Source organism: Arvicanthis niloticus, unplaced genomic scaffold, assembly GCF_011762505.2.
Source record: "Arvicanthis niloticus isolate mArvNil1 unplaced genomic scaffold, mArvNil1.pat.X pat_scaffold_651_arrow_ctg1, whole genome shotgun sequence".
Taxonomy (NCBI): Eukaryota; Metazoa; Chordata; class Mammalia; order Rodentia; family Muridae; genus Arvicanthis; species Arvicanthis niloticus.
In genome coordinates, this window is record NW_023046265.1 from 1 (window position 1) to 13,748 (window position 13,748).

The 13,748-nt window shown below is 50.6% G+C and overlaps 1 long non-coding RNA gene across 1 annotated transcript; it reads left to right on the top strand.

The window, feature by feature from the left end:
- Positions 1 to 190: 190 nt before the first annotated feature.
- Positions 191 to 6,663, top strand: LOC143433849 (uncharacterized). Its single transcript, XR_013070367.1, has 3 exons — positions 191 to 320; positions 4,832 to 5,045; positions 6,524 to 6,663. It is a non-coding gene; the product is annotated as an uncharacterized LOC143433849 (long non-coding RNA).
- The last annotated feature ends 7,085 nt before the right edge of the window (positions 6,664 to 13,748 follow it).

A 13,748-nucleotide genomic window follows, 5' to 3' on the forward strand; every position in this document is an offset into this window, starting at 1 on the left:
GAGGAGCAGGAGGAGCAGGAGGAAGGAGGAGCAGGAGGAGCAGGAGGAGCAGGAGGAGCAGGAGGAGCCAGAGGAGACACCAAGTACAATTTATATCACCCATTGAGTTCATTAGTGTTTCTGTTGCTGTGACAGACACCATGACCAAGGCAACTCTTATAAAGGACATTTAATTGGGGCTGGCTTACAGGTTCAGAGGTTCACTCCATTATCAAGATCTCGGGAACATGGCAGCATTCAGGCAGGCATGGTGCTGGAGGAGCTTAGAGTTCTACATCTTGTTCAGAAGGGAACAAGGAGAAGACCGGCTCTTCAAGCAGGTAGGAGGAAGGTCTCAAACCCCACCCCCACAGTGACACACTTCCTCCAACAAGCCCACACCTACTCCTTCCCCACCTCACCCCCAGTGGAAGCCATCAATTGCGGAGAGCCAGGAACCACAGGAGATGGGCATGCCACACGACAACACAGATGTGGTCTGCCAGCTCTGTGCCACACGATTCTGTATGTCCACGGTCTATCCTCCAATCACAAATCAGCCAGGAATGAAACCGCTCTTGAGACAGGTTGACCTAGGTGCTCAGGGCCTCTGTAGCCAGTGGCAGAGTGAGAGCAGACATAGTAGGAAGAACCCGTTTCTAGGCTTCTCCCAGTGGCTCCTCCGCCTATCCCTGTGGGCAGAGTTCCAATGTGCAAGACGGGGGACATTAACAATTCTTACCACTGCACACTGACAGAACCCCACAAAACCTGCCACTGAGATGCAGCAGCTCAACTCAAACATACATACATCCCTGTTGTAGAGACACAGGGAGGGTAAACACCCCATTGATGACCCTGGGAGAATGTTTGTCTATTCTGTTGATGCTGAGTTTATTATGAAATGGATTCTAAGCTCTGCCACAGGGACATCTCAGCAGCCAAAGAGGGCTCACTCTCCCATGGTCCTGAGTATGGGAGGGAGGGTGGGTGCTAAAAGCCAAGCTCAGTGGCTGAGGATGGACAGTGGCATCCTCAGGGACCCAGGTACAGGGTGACCTCATCAAACCTTTGACCTGTCATATATTTTGAAACTTCACACTGGAGGATTTTCTTGCTGAGTTTAAAGGTGATAAACACTGGCCTTGGCCAAAGGTATTCATCAGATTTTGCACCTTCTTCCTATCTAACATGGTCCTGGCCTCTTCTGTCTATGTGCCTGGATGAGACCCCTGTGCTTGGACTTGCTCAGAGACCCTGGGAACTGTCCTTTCCTGGAGTAGGTGGCCCATCTTGTATCAGTACCGCCTAAAGGACCTCTGTCCTTGTTACCAGCATCACTGTCTCAGGTGATGGCTTCCACTGGGGGTGAGGTGGGGAAGGACTCAGTTTTCAGTTTTCTTTAAGGGGCTGGCCACTGGGGGCTTGACCATGTTCCAGTGAATATATGGATGTGGTGGTTTGAATATGCTTGGCCCAGGGAATGGCTGCACTGGGTTCCAGCTGATGAAGTGGGTCAGACACATGAAGAATCAGCCACACATCTAGTAGAAACCATGTGAGAGGTCTACGTGAATATGCACACGTGTGGCTCTTCTTCACACCCTCATCTCAATTTCCCCCTGGGCTGGCTGACCACAGGAAGGTGCCATCGCATGAACTAGCATAGGGCAGGGTGGAATCTACAGGGCTTATGGTCAGCTTCGAGGTGAGAATATTATTATCCTGAGAACTGGTCCTGCTCTGAAGTCACCAGGCTCTTCCTCCACTGACATCTAGGCTTTGTGCTTCAGCATCTGGACCCACCTAAAGAGCCAGAGGTCTCCTCTGGGAGGGATCCCAGCCTTGCTTAGTCCCGGAGTTATTGTTGGGATCCATACAAAGACATAATGTAGAGGTGGGGTGTGAGGCTGCAGCCAATAGTCAGGGAGCAATAGTCAGCCTTGCTGGGGGAGAGCGTGGCAGTCTGATAATGAGGTGTGCGGGAAGACTGTGCGTGTCATGGGAAAGCAGCAAGGACTTCAGGAATACCTTTGTGTACACAGATGATAGGCATGTATATGTGAGCACATGCTTATACTACTTGTGTGTGTGAGCATGAGCAAATGGCTGCATACATCATTGTGCATGTGTGTACAAGTGTGTGTGAGCATGAGCAAACGGCTGCATACATCATTGTGCATGTGTGTACAATTGTGTGTGAGCATGAGCAAACGGCTGCATACATCATTGTGCATGTGTGTACAAGTGTGTGTGAGCATGAGCAAATGCAGCATTCAGCACTGTGTGTGTGTGTGTGTGTGTGTGTGTGCACCTGTGCTTGCATGAGCACAAGACTGCACATCTGGAGGCAGATGTTCTTCCCACCCTGTAGTCTTGACCTCTGGATGGAGCTGGCAGTGCAGTATTTGCCTCCATGCTGGGAATTTGCTTTGGACTCTTCTGGACCTTCCTGGGCCATCCTTTCCTGAGGAGGTCAGGTTGGTGAGGAGTAACATGGAATACAAGCAAAGAGAGCAGAGGAAGTTCTCTGGAACCCCTTCCTCAGAAACTCATGCACAGTGTGCAAAGGTTGAGCACTATGCCTTCTGGCAGTCACTCAACACCCCTTACCCCATATAGGGATGGAAACAGGTGTGTGTGTGTGTAGCTTTGAATACAGCTTACTCTAGGGACAGGCAGCCCACCTTCCTTGAGGCCCCAGGCCTTGAAAATAAAGTTGTCTAAGCAGAGCCCAGAGGGAGGGCAATGCTGATTAATTCTAGGCAGGCTGAGTGGCTGGTTAATGCCAAGCCATCGAAGGCACATGCAAATCAAGATGCCTGATCAGCCAGATCTGCCTTCAGCTCCTGTCAGTCTCTTCTCTGTCCTTTATGCTGAAAAGCCAGCCAGGCCTCAGGGAGCCAGTGGGGCCAACCTGCCTCTGCCCCTGGCCTCTAGCCTTGGTCTTCCTGTACAACCTTGCTAGGTTGCTCCGGATCAGAGGGAGCATGTTAGCCTTTCCAGCTAGACCGAGCCTCTGTTTCCTTACGCCTCTGTCACATGGCCTTTCCTCTGCTCCCAGGGTCTGTACTTCCAGATTCCAACAGTTTTATGGTTAGCAGCACTTGCTGCTCAAGCATGAGGGCTTGTGTTTAAATCTCCAGCATCCATGTAAAAAGCCTGTTGTGCTTGTGCAGGCCTGTAACCCCAGGGCTGTGGGGGTGGAAGTAGGAGGATCGCTGGGCTTTGCTGCTAGCCTGGCTTCAACTTCAGTGAGACTGCCTCATGAGAATAAGGCAGAGAGTGATAGAGCAGGACCTGCTTCCCAAACACACACACACACACACACACACACACACACACACACACACACACAAACATGCATACACACACAAACTCACACACATACACACATATACACACACATACACAAACATGCATACACATACACTCACACACATACACAAACACACACACACACACACACACACACACACACACACACACACACACTCACACTAGCCAGTGATCTTATCAGAATGATCCATGGCATCTACTAGGCATAAAGTGTGCAGAGCAGGCATTCCATTGCACAAGTACATCTTCTCCTTTGATGCTCCCAGGAACTGAAGGTGGGCTCCCTAACCTCCTGAACCTCACTTTGCAGCAGAGATTCAGACACAGAGAAGTGAGCTGGTCTGCCCTGCCTGCATTGGATGGCCGGGGAGGTGGGCGGAGGCAGGATCACAGCCTGGGTCTGTGGCCACATGCCTTTCAATGCTGCCTCTGGATCTCTGCCTGCAAGACTCAGAGATGGGACTCTTTCCTGCAGTACTGCATCGGCTGGGGCAGCTGTTTGATTCTGAAGCAACACCCTATCATCCTGTTTGTAGTCTGGACACTTGCTTGACAGTGCATGTATATGGCCCTTAGCACAAGCGGGTGCACGAAGCCGACCCCTAAGCCTCAGCAAGGCAGGGAACTGGTGAAAGTCTGAGCACATGCTGTTCTGATGCTGGATCCCTCTGCTTTCTGTATTTCTTGAATCTGAAAGTGGGAGACAGCTATTTTCTCAGATGCTTCTAGCTCCGACCAGGAGGCTTGAATTGGAGTTTCCAGGCGCTGGACCACTGTAGCCAATGCTCTCCCCCCATCCTGTGAACTGCCCATACTCTTCCTGCAATACTCTAGAGTCTGGGTACAGCTCACATGGGTAAGAGGAACAGGCAAGGGAAGGGAGAAGGCCCAGGAGAGGCCAAAGGATGTGAGTCCCATGAATGGCAGAAATTGGATCTGTATCCCTAATTGGATGGAGATTAGGATGGCTCACAGACCAGGGTTGGGGAGTGGGTTAGCTGACTTAGATGGTAACATACTTGCCTTGCAAGCACAAGAACCTTAGTTTTAACCCCAAGAAACCACTAAAAAAGAAGTGGGGAGGGATGCTCCCTTGTAATCCCGGAACAGGGAGGCAGAGACCGGAGGATGCCTGGGACTTCCTGGATAGCCTGACTAGCTTAATTGGTGAGTTCTGGGACAATGAGAGACTCTGCCTCAAAACAACAAGGTGGGCAGTGTCTAAGAAATGGCATTGTAGAGGCCGTCCTCTGGCCTCCATGTGCACACACAGGGCCACAACCCCTCTGAGTTTGTACATGTCTCCCTTGCAGTATGAACTCAAACGCTGCCTGTCTGGGATGAGACAAGAGGTAGACGCCAAGATGCAAGAGGGCTGCTGTAAGCCATAAAAGCACCACACAAAAGCGCATTAATGTTGTCGTGGCTGTAATTATTGCTATTCTGAGTGCACAAAGATGACGGATGGGTAGCCGTGAGAGTCCAGCCCGCCAAGAAAATCTCTATATTTCAGGGAGAAAAAGCTTTGAAATCCGAGGAGGAAAGAAGCTCACTGCCCAGGCGCTGAGTTATCCTCGTGATCTAGTGAACTGGGACGAGGCCTGACCTGCAGAAGGCGTCGTCTGCATCCCTGTAGCTCCTTCTTCCAGAACTCGGGGCTTAAGAGACTGACGTGCAGAAGCTGACAGAAAAGAGGCTTTCTGCCAGTTCTGGCCCAGCAGGCAGCTGTAAGTCACCATTCCCTGCTCAGACCTAGCTTAGGAGGGGGTGTGAATTAGAATTTAATGTCCTTCTAAGCCCAGCAGCTGGAACTGCTCACCGATGTTTTAGCCTAGCCCAGCTCGAAGGTCACAGACTGTCCTGCTCCTCGAGGCTGATGGTGCCTCAAGCAAGGTTCAAAGGGCTTGCAGGGCTGGAACAGAGCCTGGCCAGCGTGCATGGCTGAGCGAGGGTTCATCTGAGATGTTAGGCAGCCAAAGGGAGGCTGTGTCTCTGCTCTCCTGGCTGTGCACACAGCACAAGCACACTGCCCGGTGTGTAGTAGCCACTCAGTTAACGCACATTGAGAGAGGGACACAAAATGTCACATGAAGAACAGGCAGTGTCCTCAAGAAAGACACCTGGAGCCATGTGAAATTCCTTTGTCCCACATTAACTATTGATAAATGCCACCCCTTCTTCAAGGATCTAAGGGTGGAGAGCCTGTGGCTCCTGCATGTTCAATCACTCACAGCCCTCATCCTGAAAGGCGTGGGCCTGGCTCTGCCTGCCACTGTTTGTGTTCACAGGCAGTTGCCTGTCTGCTCCAGCCTCCAAGGGATGTGAGAAGCATCATTGCAACCCACCATAAAAGGAAAGGTCCAGTCACACTGGTCCTGAAGATGCAAAATCAGACGGGACAGACACCTGCCCAGCCTCTGTGATCCATCAGGAACCCAAACATCCCTCTGTTCCTTAGTCCCCAACAGAGTTGTTCAGCCCAGGGTCTGTTGGAAAACAGGACATTCAGATAGATACAGAACATGGGCTGGGCACGCTCTTGATATGGGCCCAGCCATAGCCAGTCAGAAGGCAGCTCCCTCAGACCACTGCTACCAGGTTCTTATAGAGTTGTTTCCAGAGCCAGCCTCCTACCTTAGGACTGCTGACAGCATCTTCTTTATGTCCCAGATATCATCAGAAGGCAGGGTTAGTTGAGGTTTCTGTTTCCAAGAAGGGCAGAGCCTGCATTGGAGGGGGCAGGACTAACTAACTGGAGGAGCCTAAGACTTGCTAGCCAAGCATAACTCACTAGTCACTCAGTCCTCCTAGCCTGCTAGTAGGGTTTACTGAAGGACTGTCAAACCAAACTGCCCAGATTGAGATTTCCTATAGCTTAGGTATCATCCTGGACATCACTGAAGGGCCCTGAGGAAGAAGGGCAGATCTGCACTCCTCCCAGGGCTCAAGGGAGTCTCCTTCTGCCCTCTCTCAGTTCTGTGGCCTCAAATGCCTCACGGGTGCTAACCCTCTAGTCAGATGAACCCCTCTTTTCATTACGTCAGGCTTTCTTCAGTCTCTCCCTCTCCCAGGTCTTGTGATGACATCGGCTCTGCAGGCGATGCAGGGTCAAGTCCGTAAACATATGGAGCTCATGTACATTGAGACCCTTCCTTCATGTATGGCTTCCCATATGTCTCCAACATCACTGTTCTCATGCCCACAGTCTGAGGAGCAGACACGGTGAAGAACAGTGATCACAGACCTGGGAAAGACCCATATGGCGCCATCACAGGTGCCAAGGGTACACTTCTCTACAGTCGTTTCTCTGTCTAATTGATTTGAAATGGACTTGGCGGGAAGGAACATCCCAGGTAATAAATGAATTTAATAACACCACTCCCATGGGTGGGAGTTTTTCCAGGCATGCATGCATCTGTTATCTTATTAGTTTTTCATGGAGGGGTGGCTGCAGCCCTTGTCCCTGTGATGGATGAGGACCCTGACACGTGGGTGGCCACACGGAGGGGGATGAGAATGTGTTTTTAACCTGCCAATGGCACTCTCAGCCAGGACCCAGTAAGCTGTCTGGCAGGCTGCTTTCTTCTCTGGGTGCCTCCCTCCGCCCATGCTATATATACACTCTTGGTTAATCAACTGTGTCCCACAGCTTAGTGAGGCCAAGCATGCATTACCCTCGACCACCTGTAGAGGGCGTAGCACTGGAGCTCTAGTTAACGGGGCAACACTTTTATCTTTAGTCTGTCTTCCTGCCACTCCCTCTCCCAGTGTGTGGTGGGGCTCAAGACCTGTACAGCAACTCTCCTGGGGAGTATTTTTTAACACCCTTGGTGAATCAGAGGCAAGAGCAATGGTTAGTGACATTATTCTTCTTGGCTGAAAATGGCTGCCTCCCTCCCACCTCCCCCACCTCCCCAAGCCCCACATTCTCCCACCTGACTTCCCAAGCGTGCACCATGCACTTGGGCCAGGACAATGTCACAGAGATCTATGTCTGTTGATCTCCAGTCAGCTTACTCCTGGGTAGGCGGCTATCGGAGCGCACCACCTTTCTGGTCTATTTATGGAGAGATGTGTTCTTTGCTTGTCCAGTGTAGCAGAGAGACACTAATGGACTTTTGACAGGCCAGGGCTGATGGGTCAGCCACTGAAAGGCTGTAAGTGACCCCCAGCCAAGGACTAGAAAGCACAACTCGGGAAGGGGGTCACTTAGAAATGTCATTTGCAATGCCCCCTTCCTCCCCAACAGTTTAGAAAGATGGAGGAAGTTAAGGTAGCATAAGGAGGGAGGGACACAGCTTCTCACCTCGAGTCTGGCTGAAGCCTTTTGCCAGCAGAAAGCCAAGCCCTCCAGCACGGTTGACTCTGTGTGACACTGCCTATGAAGACAGTTCTAGGTTTTAGAAAGAGAATACAGATGAGCTCAAGCCCCCAGTGCACTTGGCCTTCCAGCTTGGCCTCACGCCTTTCTCTGATATGAATCTGAAAATCTGGGGATCTTACAAGCAAGACCGTGAACCCCCATTCACAATAAGCACCACATTCTAACCCCGCTTTCCTCACGGTTGTACCTTATCAGACCGTAATCTTAGCCAAGCCACTCAAAGGACCAATCTTCCCATCTCATCCACCAACACAGAAGGAGAGACAGTATCGTAGCAACCCTTTGAACAAAGGATCACAAAATCATACCTGTGGCTCCTGACTAAGCCACTTCAGTGTAATATTCTCTCAAGCAGCCCTTGCCCACACCTGCGTGTAGAGGGCCCCTTGTCCAAGAGCCTCTTTTTCTGTTAACCCTCATGCTTAAACCTGGGTTGAAATCACTTCCTAAGAACTTTAGTGCTACTTCACACATCTGTCCTGAATTTCTTTGTGGACTGCAGCCAACTACACCAGCTTTATCTGAGTAGAGGTCTCTGAGAACTCCTCAGGGCTGCCTTGGGATGTAACATTGACACATTACACACAGGACAGGTAACTTGACCCCCATGCGAGCCGGGAGTCTGTTGAGTTCACACATCTCTTAGATAGATTCCCCCAGACTTCGTGAGCATACATACATTGAGCTCAGGTCATGACACCAGGCTTGCTGTCTTTACTACTGAGCTAACCTCACCAACCCCACAGATGCCTTTTAACAACTCATTTTCATCTTCCCTTCCTTTCTGGAGGTGTGTGATGCTCCCTAAAGCCCCAACCTCCTATGCTGGTGTGGGAGGGGGCACGAATCCTCTTGGTCCTCTAGACCCTAAACCAGAGGAGACTCACCAGCTCCTGCAGGCAGCACTGCCTCCCAGTGTCCTGTCTGAAGCTGCCTCGCCTGCCCCCTGGGTTGCTGAGTTTGGGAATCCGGCAGCAACCAGGCTAGGTGCTCTGCTGGCCTCTGGATCTCACAGCAGTACTGTGGCTGCGAGGCTGAGGCTGATAACACTGTCAGTGCTGCCAAGGTGGCAGGTGCATTCTCATCCGGGACCTGAAGGCCAACTTCATATCTTAGCTTCTTTTGCTTCTTAGTCTCTTCCAGAAAAAAATATCCCCAGCATCCTATTCTCAGGCTCCACCCCTAGTGTGTGCAGTATATAAGACCCGAACTGAGCCAAGGTAAGCAGCCTTACCTTCATCGTGTTCACCATGACCTCCATCCTGACCCTGAACTTCAGAGCTACTTTGTGTGTGAAACTTCTAACTCACTGAAACGGCTCCAGATAGAGGGCCCAGGTTGGATAGTGACCCATCCCTGAGGAGATGCAGACAGGGGCGAGGTTTGCATTTTCTCTGGGCCCCGATGTTTGCACTGCTTCCACAGGGTGGATCAATTCAGTAAGGTATGGTACCTGCCACTCACTGGGGCCAAGACACACATGTGGATATGGTGGCCACTGCTTGTTGTGTGATTGCATGTGCACTGTGCTGATCCTGTCTTCCTGGCTGCCATGCCATGGCCAGTGGCTCATCGTATGAGAAGAGGTACCAGCTTCTGGTGCTGGGAGAGTGGGAAGAGCACAGCAGCAGCAGTAGAGCCCGTACTTGGCATTCTATAGAATCATCTTTTTAAAGCTTCCTGAGGGTTGGGAGATGGCTCAGTGGGTAAGCATTTGCTACACAAGCATGAGGACTTGAGTTTGAATCCCAGCACCCATGTAAAAGCTCTGCATGGCTGTGAGCATCATAACCCCAGCAACAGGGATGGGGTGGGGGAGGGGGCAATGTTGCTGGGACTCACTGGTCAGCTAGTCTAGCCAAAACCTGGAGATCTCTAGGGCTGGTGGAAGACCCTGACTCGAGATGAAAAGGCAGAGAGTATGGAGCAGGACACCTGTCACCTTCCTCTGGACTCTGTGCGCGCACACATACACACACACACACACACACACACACCACTCACACACACTCACACTCACACTCACACAGACATACACACATTCACACACACAGACACTCACACACAATATGCTGATCTGAATCACAAATGTACGACATATGATGGTCTGAAATGCAACATTTTTTGTATTGGGGTGCTGATGGTCTGAGTCTCTTATCTCTGGTGTGCATTCACACACAGGTGGCCTTGTTGTGTGCCTGGCTATCTCTTCCACCTGGCTGAAAAAGCAGATTTATCAAGATATATCACATGTCGTCCGATTGCCCATTAAAGCACGCACTTCAACAGCTTTTAGTTCATTAATAGCTTAGTGCAGCTGTCACCATAGTCATCTTAGAACATCTTCATCGCTCCACAGGAAGTCAGTCCCTGGTATTACTGCTCCCACCCTGCCTCTTCAGGCCCAGGATCTCCACAGACCTCCCCACTACAGACACTCGGCACGAATGACTAACAATACATGACCTCTGCATCTGCCTGTGGCACACGTCAGCACTTTCCTCTCCAGAGCAGAATGTTTTATCCTGTTTGCTACATGCTTGTCTAGTTACCTATCCATGGGGGGAGGGGTGGATTCCGTGTGTGTGTGTGTGTGTGTGTTGTGTGTGTGTGCGCGCGCGTCGCCAGAGAACAGCCTTGGTTGGGTGTCTTGCACGTGAAGGGCACCCCTCCTTTGAGACAGTCTCTCATAGAACCTGGAGCTCGCTAGGCTGGCTGGCCAGCAAGTGCTACAGAGCCACCTATTCTCTGCCTCCCCGGCGTTGGGACTGCAAACACTTGCAACCATTTTTCTTCTTGTTACAGAGGATCTGGGGATCAAACACAAGCACAGCAAGCACCTTACAAACTGCATGTTTACACAGCGCCCTCAATCCCTCCCTCCCTTCTCCCTCCCTCCCTACCTTTTTTCCCTCCCTCCCTTTCTCCCTCCCTCCATCCATCCATTTACTTATTTACGTACATATTTTAACTATAGAAACATTCTGGCAGTGTTTCCTAGGGTTCATGTTGACCTTATGATCTTCCTGTCTCAGCCTCTTTAGTGCTGGAACTACAAGTGTGCATCTCCATGTGTAGGCTTAGGCTTTGTCCTTCAAAACCTACTTATTTAGGGTTTTCATCCTCCCTTCTTTTATCCACCAGAGGTAGAGGTTAGGGAAGGTTAGTCGGTAAAGGCTGCTGTGGACCTGTTCAGAAGTAGTTCCTTGGGGTGGTTCACCCTTTGTTGTCAGGATACCAGCAGTCCAGTTCAATAGCAAACACCAAACACAAGCAGCTGAGCAGCTGCTTGATCCAGCAGAAACAGCAAGGCTCCACTGAATTGGCACAAGTCAGTGGAAGCAGCCAGAATCAGCCGTTCTTTGGTAACAAGGAGTTCTTTGGCATGTTCTTTCTACTCTACGAAGTGAAGACCAATGAAGACCAGCAAAGAGCATCCTCTCACTGTTTGTGGGGTTCCATTTAATATTTTTCTAAACATCATGCACCCTTTCAGTATCTGTTTTCAACAAAACATCGAATGCCTGATGTGGGGGGAGGTTATTGATTCTCTAATTGGTCTTGATTGTGTCAATAAAGACAGTGGAAACTAATCACTGGGCGAAGGGGGAAAGGTGGGACTTCTGGATCCCAGGAGGAGAAGGGGATGAGAGGGAGGAGGCAGAGCAGGCAGACATGTAGGTCTCAGGGGCACCTATAGTTTTGGAGCCTCTGCTGTGGGCAGAGGCCAAGGAAGATGGGGCAGGATATTCTTCGCCCAGCCATTGAGTTATCTAGCTAGTTTTACAATATAAGGCTGTCTGGGTGTTTTCTATCTGCAGTGACTAAGGAGGGCAGGAGAAAGGAGAAAGGGCGCAGCTGGGGTGATCGTTGGAAGTTTGGTGGAGCTAGCTTCGAGAGGCTGAGGGAGCTCAGAATGAGCTCTCAAGAAAGAGCAAACACGTTATCAAAATTACAGGCCACAAAGTTGCCTTTCCTTGAAATGGGCTTATTGTGGTTGGAGATGTACCACAACAGCCCTCTCACAAGACAGCTTCCAGAAAAGCATCACGTGACACCACTGAGTTGTTAAAGAAATCAGACATTTCCATTTCAAAGGTGTTTGGCCCTAGAACATCAGACTCCATCCTGGTTCCTCTGAACACCCTTCTCCTTTATGCCTTCACCTTGCCTGGTTCTCTGCCCTTGTACCACGAGGGAAAATCCCTTCTAGCCTGTTCCTGAAGAAGCCCTCACTTCCTTACTCCCACCCCCCATCTTGGAGCTTGATAGCATCATGGACATCAAATCATGTTCTTTTTAGCAGTCTCTCACCTCTGTGCCCCTCACTGCTCAGCTGGTGAAACCCCAGCTCTCTCTGTTACATTCAGGTTGAGACCAGCCCTGAATCTCCGAGTCTCTCATCTACCACAATAGTTCCAGAAAAATCTGTCTTGCTGAGCTAGGGAGATACTCAGTCGGTGAAGCACCATGCAAACATGAGGGCCCAAGTTTGATCCCCAGAACACTGGTAAAAAGCCGGCACAGTAGTGCATATATATAATCTGATTTGATGGCAGTAACTTGGGATGCAGAGAAACACAGAAGCTCATTGGCCACCCAGCCCTGCCTATTTGGAAAAGTTGCAGGCCTTTGAGAGACACTTTCTCAAACATACAATAGAGGCCCTGAGGGATGACACTTAGGCTGTCTTGTCCTTTGGCACACCCTTACCCTGAGCACCCATTCACCCCTCCCCCACCCCTCCACCACACACAATATGTCTGCTTGGGTCACTTGCAATGGCACTCTGGGGCTTTCTCCCTCTGGCTCATAGGAACCCTGCTGCTGAGAGCACACGAGTTTCTACCTGGTTTTGTTTCTCTGGGACCAAGGACTAGGGATGGAAGCCACCAAGGCTCCTTTAATTGGTGTCCTGTGTGGAGGTTGATAACCTTGGCTTCTCCCTGCAGCGGTTCATGCATGCCAACACCCTCGGAGGAGTAGCCACAGGCACCTTGGCTTCCAGCACACAAATCCTGTGTCCATGCAGCCACCAAGTCCCCAGTCACACCCACAGGTGGGAGAGGAAGTAGCACTCAGAATGTCCCCAGGGCTTCACAACACAAGGCTGGCAAGCTGGTGTGATGTGCACTGTACTGACAAAGTGTCACTTGCTGTCTGAGTTCACAGGGAAGCTGGCTCCAGAAGTGGGGCTGCCTCACCCCCAACTCTGTGACAGAGAGAGGAAACAACAAATAGCCCAAGGGTAAAAACCTCGTGTTACTGAGAACAGCTGGACAGTGAGCAATTTCCAGTAGAGGTCACTACACTTACCCCGCAATAGCAAATGTCTCTTCTGGGGAGGAGATGCTGGGCATGGAGCTTAGCCATGGAGAGAAAGGCCAGTGGGAAACTCCGACCGATGCCTCAACTTCCAATCAGTTCTGCCGGACTTGGGAATGTCTCTTCCCTGTGGTTGTTATTTATGTTGGAAGCTTCACTTGTGGGGATACTTGGCCTTTCCCAGGACTCTCTATTGGGAACACCAGCTGGCTGCCTCAGTGGGATTTTCTCACCTTATTTTAGCTGGATATTTTGAGTGTCCATTGTGGTGTATGTGTGTGTGTGTCTGTCTGTCTTTATGTCTGTCTGTCTGTCTGTCTGTCTGTCTGTCTAACTGATGGGGGATACTTCAGCACCCAGCTGAATGAAACCTAGGAATCCATGTGGGGTTCTCATTTGAAAAATGGACAATTCTTTACCAGAAGGAAGAAGGTTCTAGAACCCATTTGAACACAGAAGGCAGAAGACAAGAGACTGAGGAGGGAGGAAAAGGCAGATGGGGCTCAAGTTTCCTGAAGCTGGTAATGGCTTTAGCGTTGGGTCTAGGTTCCTTGGAAGGGGAAGTAACGAAGCCCTGCTCCCCAACATCAAACCTTATCTGGGGCCTCAGCGGGGGGGCCACTGTAGGCAGGGACATCTGGGTAATAGCAGCAGCTGTTCTGGTCTGGCCTTTTCTTATTAAGGCTACAAAAGCAGCCCTTCCCCATAATTCAGTCACCAC